Here is a 9,519-nt window from a genome sequence, read left to right on the forward strand (position 1 = left end):
CTTCCCACGCACCATGCACAGGTATGGGGATCTCTTATGTGCACAGTGTTCTTGCTACTGTCTTGCAGCTCACATACAGTGACCCTGAAACCAGAAAATGACAAAATAACTTCTAGAGAGACACAGATCTCAAACCTTCCTGGAATGCCTTTTCTTACTACCGTCCTCAGGTCTCACCTGTAAGGATTGCTTTCAAAGGTGGAGGTTCTGACCGACTTCCCTTTAAACTACGTGAAGAAAATCCGGCCGAGGAGGCCTATGTAATTTAAAGTGTAAAGTTTGCCCTTGGAGTTACAAACAAGTACCAGAACTTCAGGTGTTGTCCCGTCACTGGGAGATGTGTAAAAAACGTGGGTGCCCTCAGAGGCGCGGTGACCCGGGCTCCACGGCTCCCCACGTCCTCAGCCTAGTCTTCAGGGTGTAAACATGTTTTCTCCCCTGTGTGGTGATTTAAATTCCAGGTTGTCAGCCCTGCAGAGAAGGGTGCGGATGTGAGTAGTAAATCTTCCCTGTTGGGTGTGCAGGGCCTTGTGACTTCCAGAAGGTTTTCCATACCCACGTGTCCTCACAGCTGTCTGCAGAGGTTACCCGTTCTGCAGATGAGGGACAACATCTGCTTAGCGGTGGGCGTCAACATCAGTCTCCTCACAGGTACCAGGAATCCCTCTGTCCAGGTACTCCGTAGCTGAGAGTGTGCGTGTGCTCCGAGGCTGTGTTGACATGTGCTGAGAGACTTCAGGACCTCCTTGTTGTCCCCTTGGCTGATATCCTAGGCTCTCTGAGCCTTTCTGAGTGATGGGTGCATGCCCTGCCTGGCCTCTGCCCTCAACAGGAAGCTTCTGTCTCCCCCAGCTTGCTTCTGCACTGCCTTGTCTGGTCCCTGACTGTGGTAGGTCCTTCCAAGGGATGGATTGGACAGAGGAGTTCGTAAATAACTAATTTATCAGCCTGTCTTGGCACAAGTTTTTCTTATTATTACAAAGCACCTCTGAAAACACTTATTCAGAGAGGTAGAAACTTAAATGCACTGATGCATGGCCTGTTGATTTGTCTCCACCCATCCATCCCTTTTATGGATGCTCGAAGTTCTTTTCGAAATTGCTGTTTTTGAGAAACAAGTTACCATACAACATTTCCTTCTTAGGACATCTTCGTCACCTCAGAAGGAAGGTCTGTACTCTTTAGTTATCACCTCACAATTCCTCTTCTTCCTCAGTCACCCATGACTCTCCTTTCCCTTATTATGGGCTGGGGCCTGGTAGGCATTTCACATACGTGTGATCATATGACAGAGTCCTTTGTGATTGGCCTCTTTCGCTCAGTTCATACAATACTTTATCCCCCTACCTCCTCCCCCTTTTTGGGAGTAATACTGAGCTTGCGCTCAGGGCCTTCCATTTGCTATGCTGATTGGTACTTTACCATTTGAGCTGCACCTCTATTCCTGCTTTTTGTTCATTATTTTTGAGGTAGTATCTCACAAGCTTTTCTGACATCTACTTTACACTCAACCTCCTGAGTGGCAAAGATTAGAGTGTGAGCCACCTGCACCCAGCCCATATTCCTTTTTTTGGTGTGTGTGCTTGAAAAATACTCCATTGGGTGGGTGCAGCCTACTGTATTTCTTCATTTCTTCGCACTGGGCTGCTTCTATCATCTGGACTGTATTGCTCATGTAGGCTTATGCACAGGTTTCTGTTGGGTTTGTGCTTTCATTGGCCTTAGGTATGCACCCATCTGGAAATGGAGCTGTCGGGTTGTCTGCTAATTGTTTATCACCATTTTGCAGAACTTCTTGTTTTCCGAAGTACCGACACTGCCTGCCTTTCCATTAGATGCTATCTGTTCTTGTTCATTGGCCATGCTCATTTTAAACAAGGGTCCATTTATAGCTGCTTCTAGAACATTCAAGACTGATGCAGTGTTAGAAATCAGCATGGTGGGTCACCCTGGAAAGTGGACAGAAACCTTTGGGAAATGTACAAGGACACCTTTGGGTGAGGGAAATGTTCTGTCTTGGTGCTTTGGTGCATTTGGGTGGGTTCATTTGTCAAATCTTAAACTGGACATTTCAGTGTGCCTAAATTAGGCCTAACTTAAAAGAAGATCGCACAGAGGACGAGTGTAGGATGGAGGGGCTAAGAGAAATACAGGTCTTTCAATCATCAACGGGCTGCTTATCTTACCTACTTTCCCATGGACACAGGGCCGGTGCCTGGCAGCCAAGGCCAAGTGTACAAGACTCTTAATTGAATGCAATTAATTATGTCTCCATAGGGAGCCTCGTTAGCACCAGAGGGGGAGCAAAGGAGGCTATTTTCCACTCTCCCAGCTAGAATTTGTCGTGGAGCTGACTGGATGGGGGTGGGGAGCTGGGGGTGGTCATGCCAGAGGCCCTATGCTAACTCAGCTGTGTTTCCCTTTGGCATTAAGATAAAATAATGTTAATCATTTTGTATTAGTTGCTTTAAAACCTATTCTTTATTTTCATCTATCAGGAAGTAGAAACCAATCCAATTGGTGTTTCTGTTTTTCAAGGCCACATTTTGCACCAAGATACAGCATTCTACAGAGTCCTCTCAGTAAAGCGCCCTTACTAAATGCCTTGATGGCAGAGACACAGTTCACAGGAAACAAAGAAAAGAAAAGGTGAAAGGCTTCCATTCTCTGTTGGAACCTGCAGAGCAATGTATGTACCAGCGAGAATGCACAGATTAGCACTGGGAAAGCACCACTAGTCCTCCATGTTTAAAAAATATTAAAATTGCACAACTTTGATAAACCTCATAAATTATATCATTTTGTTTTTAGGCTAGGAAATATGTATTTGACTGGGTAAATCATTTGAAGTAGTAATGGAATTATAATTCTTTTCCTTCTTTATCTGTTACTTATTTTTCTTAATAACCATGTATTGCTCATGAATTGATTTGTTTTGAAATAATTTGGGTTTTCCTCTTAACTAGAAAGATCTTTGGCCCCCCTCTGTAAGAACAGACTCCCACCCCACCACCTCAACTTCCCTACTTATATCTACAGAACTTGATGTGTATGTACCGGTCCTGCGGCTTGACTTCACAGCCTCATACTCTCTCTTGTCTTGCTTGGCTGCTGTTCTTGAGCCACACTTCCAGTCTAGCTTTTTTTTTTTTTTTTTTTTTTGCTAGTTAATTGGAGAGTCTCATGGACTTTCCTGCCTAAGCTCACTTTGAGCTTCGAACTTCAATCCTCAGACCTCAGCTTTCTGAGTAGCTGAGATTATAGGAATGTGCTACCAGCACCTAATCAAAGAAAGTATAAAGTATTAAGGCAGCCTGGTATGAGCCTTGAGGTCAGCCAGGTCAGGGTGAGATCTCCTAGGATCTGAGGTGAATCACAGGTTCAGTTTTTGTTTTTGTTTCCTTATCAGAAGAATGAGGTAGAACATACTCTCACCCACTGGACTGATATGAGACTTGGGGGGATGGAGGTTTAGGTACGTACTTGACTCCTTTTCCAACCTTCCTGGGGCCTTGGAAACCCGCCCTCAATAGGACAGTCTATATGACTTCTCATTGCTTGGCGGCATCTCTAATTACTGCACAGATGTAAAAATACATGTATATAACATATTCATGTGATATGTGTACTTCTCATTGAAGTACGGTGGATGGTACGAGGAGTTGTTGGGGAATGGGAGGGTTTGTGTCGGAGGACACAGAATTTCACGTTAGGCAGGAGCCGTAAGTTCAGGAAAGCTGGTGAACATCATGGCAGCTCTAATTCTTGAAAACTGCTGAGGCAGCAGATGCAATCGATGACCACGGGATGTAATGCATAGGTTCATTAACCACATGGAGTTATTCCAACATACAGCTGAACTTCAAAACATGGTATGGCACCCTGCATACAATTTTAAGTATGATTAAAAGGAAACTATATAAAACTTTCATCCACTGGGTAAACTGAGACTGCTCATTGACGGAATTAGCTAAGGTAGAGCCTGTGACATTTGGTACACATCTAGATGACTGCAATGTTTCTGTTCCTTCCTGCCGTTCAGGTCCCTGACAGCGATGGCCAAGTCGTCAGGCACTGCCCCTCACTCTGTGGGAAAGGTTAACTCCTCCTGCACATCAGGATTGTGAACGCCGTCCGATGGAGTGTGAGCATTGTTGGCCAGGGATGGAAGAAGGGCTCTGCAGATGGTGAGTCGTGGTTTTGTAAGCTTGTTTCTCCTGGTGGAACACGCGTGCACACACACATTTGCACACACACAGAGGGAGCCTTCCCCACTGTCCTTTCTTCAGTCCCCTTTCTTCTTCTCCTTTCTTCAGTCCCTCCTAGATCTAACCTCCTGCCATCCTTTTCCCCCTTCTCAAGTCCTTTTTATGGCATTGGATTTCAGACTTTCTTTTGCAAATGATTACCTGAGAAATTTGCCGAAATGCAGGTGCCTGGGCTTCCATTTGATTTTCTAGCTCAGTGAGTCTGAGATGAGCTCCAGCAACTGCGCATATATATTCTATGTAGATATAAAATATGTCATCGCATATATGTACACATATATACATGTATGCATACATATAATAAATACATATGTACATTAATATATGTATCCATATATATTAAAAAACTTCTTACTTAGGTCCATTTGGCTGATCAAGTGCAATATATTTAGTGCCTAGGACTTATCCCTGTTTCCCAGAGTCATAAACAAGTTTAAGAACAGATAAAACCATCAGTTTGCAAGCAAAGAAACAAACCCTGAAACCAACCAACCAAACAAACAAACAAACAACAAAATGGAAATCGTCACACTGTATAGATTTTTTTTTTTTTTTTTTGTCAGTCATGGGTGCTGTCCCTCAGCTCTTCAGCTCAAAGCGAACACTCTACCATTTGAGCCACAGTGCCACTTCCAGTTTTCTTGTAGTTTATTAGAGATAAGTGTCTCACAGACTTTCCTGCCTGGGCTGGCTTAGAACCATGATCCTCAGATCTCAGCCTCTTGAGTAGTTAGGCGTGAGCCACCGATGCCCAGTCACATATAGAATTTTTAAGTCAGCCTTTTCAACACAGCTAGGCAAACTGAAATTCAGGGATACATGTTAGTATAGCATAACATGGCCTCTCCTGACTGATACAACCTGCAAGGCAATAAAGCACTAGAGCTTAATCCTGCAGGACTAACCCATGTTTTAAAGAAATGCTTTAACTCAAACACGCAAGTCCTTAGGGGTTAGGATCATTGATCCTGCTGCCAGCTTTCTGCTTACGGCCTCCTCACACACACACACACACACACACATAGTTTTAGGAGTCAGTTGAGTGTAAATTTTTTTCAGTTTATTTTATAGTTGTACAGGGTTCCAGTTCAACATGTTAAGTGATGGGAACAATGTATTTTGCTCAGCGTCACCCCTTCCATCCAGATGATCGCTAGTGCCAACCATGAAAACATTCCTACCTGGGTTTTCCAGCAGCTCCCCTTATTTGATGCACACTGTCACTGGTCTTTGTAAGTACCCATCTCTTGCTTCCTTTTTCACTCTCTTTATTCCCATCATCTTTATCCAAGGACAAAGCACTGACAGGAGGCTCCGCCCTGGTGAAGGTCTCAGGGGGTGGTGCCACAGAGGGAGTATGCACCAGAAGGAGACAGCGCACTCAAGATGGGAAGTGCGGGAGAGGGGAGGGGCCAGGCTTACACACACTCTTCATACCAGCTGCCCTGAGAGAACTGAGGGTCCCAGCAGCCCTTCATTCTGGTGCCCTCATGAAGGTTGCACCCCCATGATGTCACCATCACAGCGCTGAGAACCCTGCTTCAAGCCTCTGAGCCTTGGGAGGACATACTCAAACCACATGCAAACTCGAGCCGTCCAGTCTTGGTGCCTGGCATAGCTCCTGCTTGTTTATGGATCCTGTGCCCCACTGTTAGATCGTAGTTCCCTCAGCCCAGTTTTGTAATGAACACTGCACACCTGTTCTGTGAACCTGTGGGAGAGTTCCCCGGTGTGGACCCAACACTGATGCAAATGAGTCCTAGCACACATGCACATTTAACTTCACAAGTGCTGGCCCATTGTGTTCCAGGCTTGAGCCATACCTCCACTTCTGGCTTGTTGCCAGTTAATTGGAGAAAAAAGTCTCAGAGACTTTTCTTACTGACTGGCTTTGAGCGGTGTTCCCCAGATCTCAGCCTGCTGAGGAGCTAGGATTAGAGTGTGAGCCGTCAGCACTCGGCACTATTTTGAAGAATAAACTGAGGGCTGGGAAAATGGCTCAGTGGTAGAGCGCTTGCCTTGCATGCCTGAGGCCCTGGGTTCAATTCCTCAGCACCACATAAGCAAAAAGAAAAAAGCCAGAAGTGGTGCTGTGGCTCAAGTGGTAGAGCGCTAGCCTTGAGCTGAAGAACTGAGGGATAGCGCCCAGGCCCAGACTTCAGACCCCACGACTGGACCCCCCCCCCCAAAAAAAAAAGAATAAACTGAGACAGCTCCTAGGAATCAGACGTCTGATTAGCAGGTCTGCAATTTGAACGCAGTGTCTGATTCCAGAGCTGGGCTGTACCTTTGGGAGTGAGTGCAGTGTCTTAAGAGGACCATTGTAAGTCCCTGAACAAGAGAGTCAGTTCACAGCCAAAGCCTACACCACACCTTCCTTTCTTTCTTTTTTTTTGTCAGTTGTGGGGCGCCTGGGCGCTGTCCCTCAGTTCTTCAGCTCAAGGCTAGTGCTCTGTCACTTGAGCCACATTGCCACTTGCGATTTTTCTGGTGGTTTATTGGAGATAAGAGTCTCACGGACTTTCCTGCCCAGGCTGGCCTTGATGTGCGATCCTCAGATCTCAGCCTCCTGAGTAGCTAAGATTATAAGCGTGAGCCACCGATGCCCAGCCACACCACATTTTTTAAAGAAAGACTAGCCCATGGACCACAAACGCATGTGGTCTGGACCATTTCCATTGTCACCTGGTAGAAGAGCATACTCCTGAGAATGGCCCAGCGTTCTCACCAGCAGCATCAGTTTTTCTGGTTAAGGCTGAGTTTCTGCATGAATCTTTGGCTCCCAGTTTATGCAGTCACTGCTAGTTCAAACACTTTGTGGGTACAAAGACAGGCCTGGCTCACCTCTCCATTCCTCTTCACAGTGGGAAGGTACCCAGGATTCATCTCTTGGAGCATCCTGGGAAGTGTGGGAATTACAATCTCCTTTGTGTTTCCCCTCTAGATGAGAAAACCACTACTTCAGAGATGTGAAGGAACTCAGAGGTCACACCACTAGTAAGTGGCTAAGAGCAGTTGCAGGTCACTGTCAAAAGTTGTGAGTTGATAGGTAAGTGTGATCTTCCTAAAGTGCACGGTGTCCTGGGTTGGTGATGGGAGAATTGCATAGCCAGTAATCCCCCCCTCCCTCCCCTCTTCTCCCATCCCCTTCCACTTCCCCTTCCTTCCCCTCCCCTCCTCTCCCCCTCTCCTCCCTCTCCCTTTTCCCCTCTCCCCTCCTCACTCCTCTCTGCCTACTGCCTTTTCCTCCTTCCCTTCCTCCTTCCCTTTCTCCTTTTTCTTCCCTTTCCCTTCCTTTCTTCCCTTTCCCTCCCTCCCTCCTTCTCTCCTTCCCTCCCTCCCTCCCTCCCTTCCTCCCTTACTCCTTCCCTCTTTCCTTCCCTCCATCCCTCCTTCCTTCCTTCCTTTGAAATTCCAATCCTTCTTCTTTTCAGGAGACTGTGATGAACTTATGTAGGAGACAGACACAGGAGTAACACCAGACCACAGAGAATTCAACACTATTTTTTTCCAAAAGACTTAGAAAAATCTACAGAACTGGAACACTGAGCCTGGGAAGCTGCCCTAGAGAGAACACCATCCCTCCCCTTCTCACCTGTCTCCTGCCACACAGACGCATTGCATTAATGATTTGGTCACTGCTGAGCTGTCTTCATTGAATGTGGTTTTTGACAGAATAGTGGGTGTGAAAATTTTATTTTCAATTAAACTTACTAGTTGGACTGCCTTGGTTTTAAAAGGATTCCATTAGGATGATAATTATACAGCAGTGGCTACAAGGAGAGATTTGCCCTCAATTTCAGCTCTTAGGTAATTCAAATCAAATGCTTCACATCTTCCTCTCTGAATGAATCATCTCTCTGAGACAGCTGTGTGTAGCCATTTCTCTCTCCAGCTCCAGGCTTCCCATGACTTTATTTTTAGAAATTCAACTCAAAACAGCAATTGTGGTAGAGGCCATTTCTAGCCTAGTAGAGGAAGCCATATAGACTGATAGAAACAGTGGGGGGCCGGAGCCTTGAAAGAGCATCAGAACCACCTCTCTGTGGGGTTAAGTAGTTAAGAGCTTCAAATCTTGTCCTTTGTCTTCAAACTCTAAAATCTAGAAACAATGGAGATTCCTTGTAAGACTCACATGGATTTGTCCTCTTTCAAGTAATGGCCATTAATCACTGTGTTTCAAGATGGCAGCCAGTGCAGAATTTCCTGGGGACCCTGCTTTGCCTTCTGGATTTCCCCGTGAAACATGAAGATCATCGTCTTTACTTTTTCGTTTTGCCTTGTTCAAATGTTGATGGTGGGAAGAGACTGAACTTTTCACCTTGTTGCATGCCCGGCATTTGGTAGTTGCTCAAATAATAAATAAACAGAAAGATAAATTCTTAAGATTCTGTTTCTTTCTATTTTCTCCCCCCCCTTTTTATTTTATTAAAGCCAATTTTAAGCTGATTGATGCCTGTAATTATATCTACTTGGAAAGCTGAAATTGGGAGGATTTTAGTTCCTGTCCATCCTAGGTGGAAAAATTTACCAGACTCCATTTTGAAGGGAAGAAGCTGGGCATAGTGACACAGGCCTTATTGTCTCAGCTATGTTGGGAAGCCTAAAATAGGGAGATCACTGTCCAGGTCCAGGTCCAGGGAGAAAAGGAGACTGTCTCAAAAATAATCAGTTCAAGCCAGGTGCCAATGGCTCACACCTGTAATCCTAGCTACTTACGAGGTTAAGATCTGAAGATTGCAGCCTGCCAGCCCAGGCAGGAAAGTCCGTGAGAGTCATCTCCAGTTAACCACCAGTAAATCAGAAGTGGCTCTATGGTTCAAGAGGTAGAGCGCTGGCCTTGAGCTGAAAAGCTCAGGGACAGCGCCCAGACCCAAAGTTCAAGCCCCATGACTCACCAAAAAAAAAATCAGTTCATTAAATGGCTGGTGGTATGGCTCAGCATAAGCCTTGAGTTCGAACTCTAGTACTGCCCCAAACGTAAATCGATACAATGTCACTCATTACAGAAATAATGCAATTGACACGGGGTGGGGGTGGGGTACAGTGAAGATCTTTTAACTCTTCATCCTCATTCCTTGGCTTCCTCAAGGCCTCCACTCAGGTAACATTTGCTAGCAATTAGAGCACATCTTTGCAGACCTTGTAAGTGTGTTCATGGACACCTCTCCACAAAGAACTTGTTGCAGACTTAGGACATATAGATTATTCCACATTTCACCTGTTTTGCTCAGCATTCAAGGAATACAGT

The 9,519-nt window shown here is 45.5% G+C and overlaps 1 long non-coding RNA gene across 2 annotated transcripts in view; it reads left to right on the top strand.

Moving 5' to 3' along the window:
• LOC138806338 (uncharacterized) overlaps window positions 1–8,661 on the top strand; it is a 183,370-nt gene extending 174,709 nt beyond the window's left edge. For both annotated transcript variants that reach the window (XR_011365802.1, XR_011365801.1), the window contains 3 exons: window positions 4,043–4,187; window positions 7,213–7,317; window positions 7,703–8,661. This is a non-coding gene — a long non-coding RNA (uncharacterized lncRNA). The remainder of the gene's footprint in view (window positions 1–4,042; window positions 4,188–7,212; window positions 7,318–7,702) is intronic.
• The last annotated feature ends 858 nt before the right edge of the window (window positions 8,662–9,519 follow it).

The sequence above is a fragment of the Dipodomys merriami genome, unplaced genomic scaffold (assembly GCF_024711535.1).
Source record: "Dipodomys merriami isolate MVZ:Mamm:240054 unplaced genomic scaffold, mDipMer1.0.p SCAF_4, whole genome shotgun sequence".
Taxonomy (NCBI): domain Eukaryota; kingdom Metazoa; phylum Chordata; class Mammalia; order Rodentia; family Heteromyidae; genus Dipodomys; species Dipodomys merriami.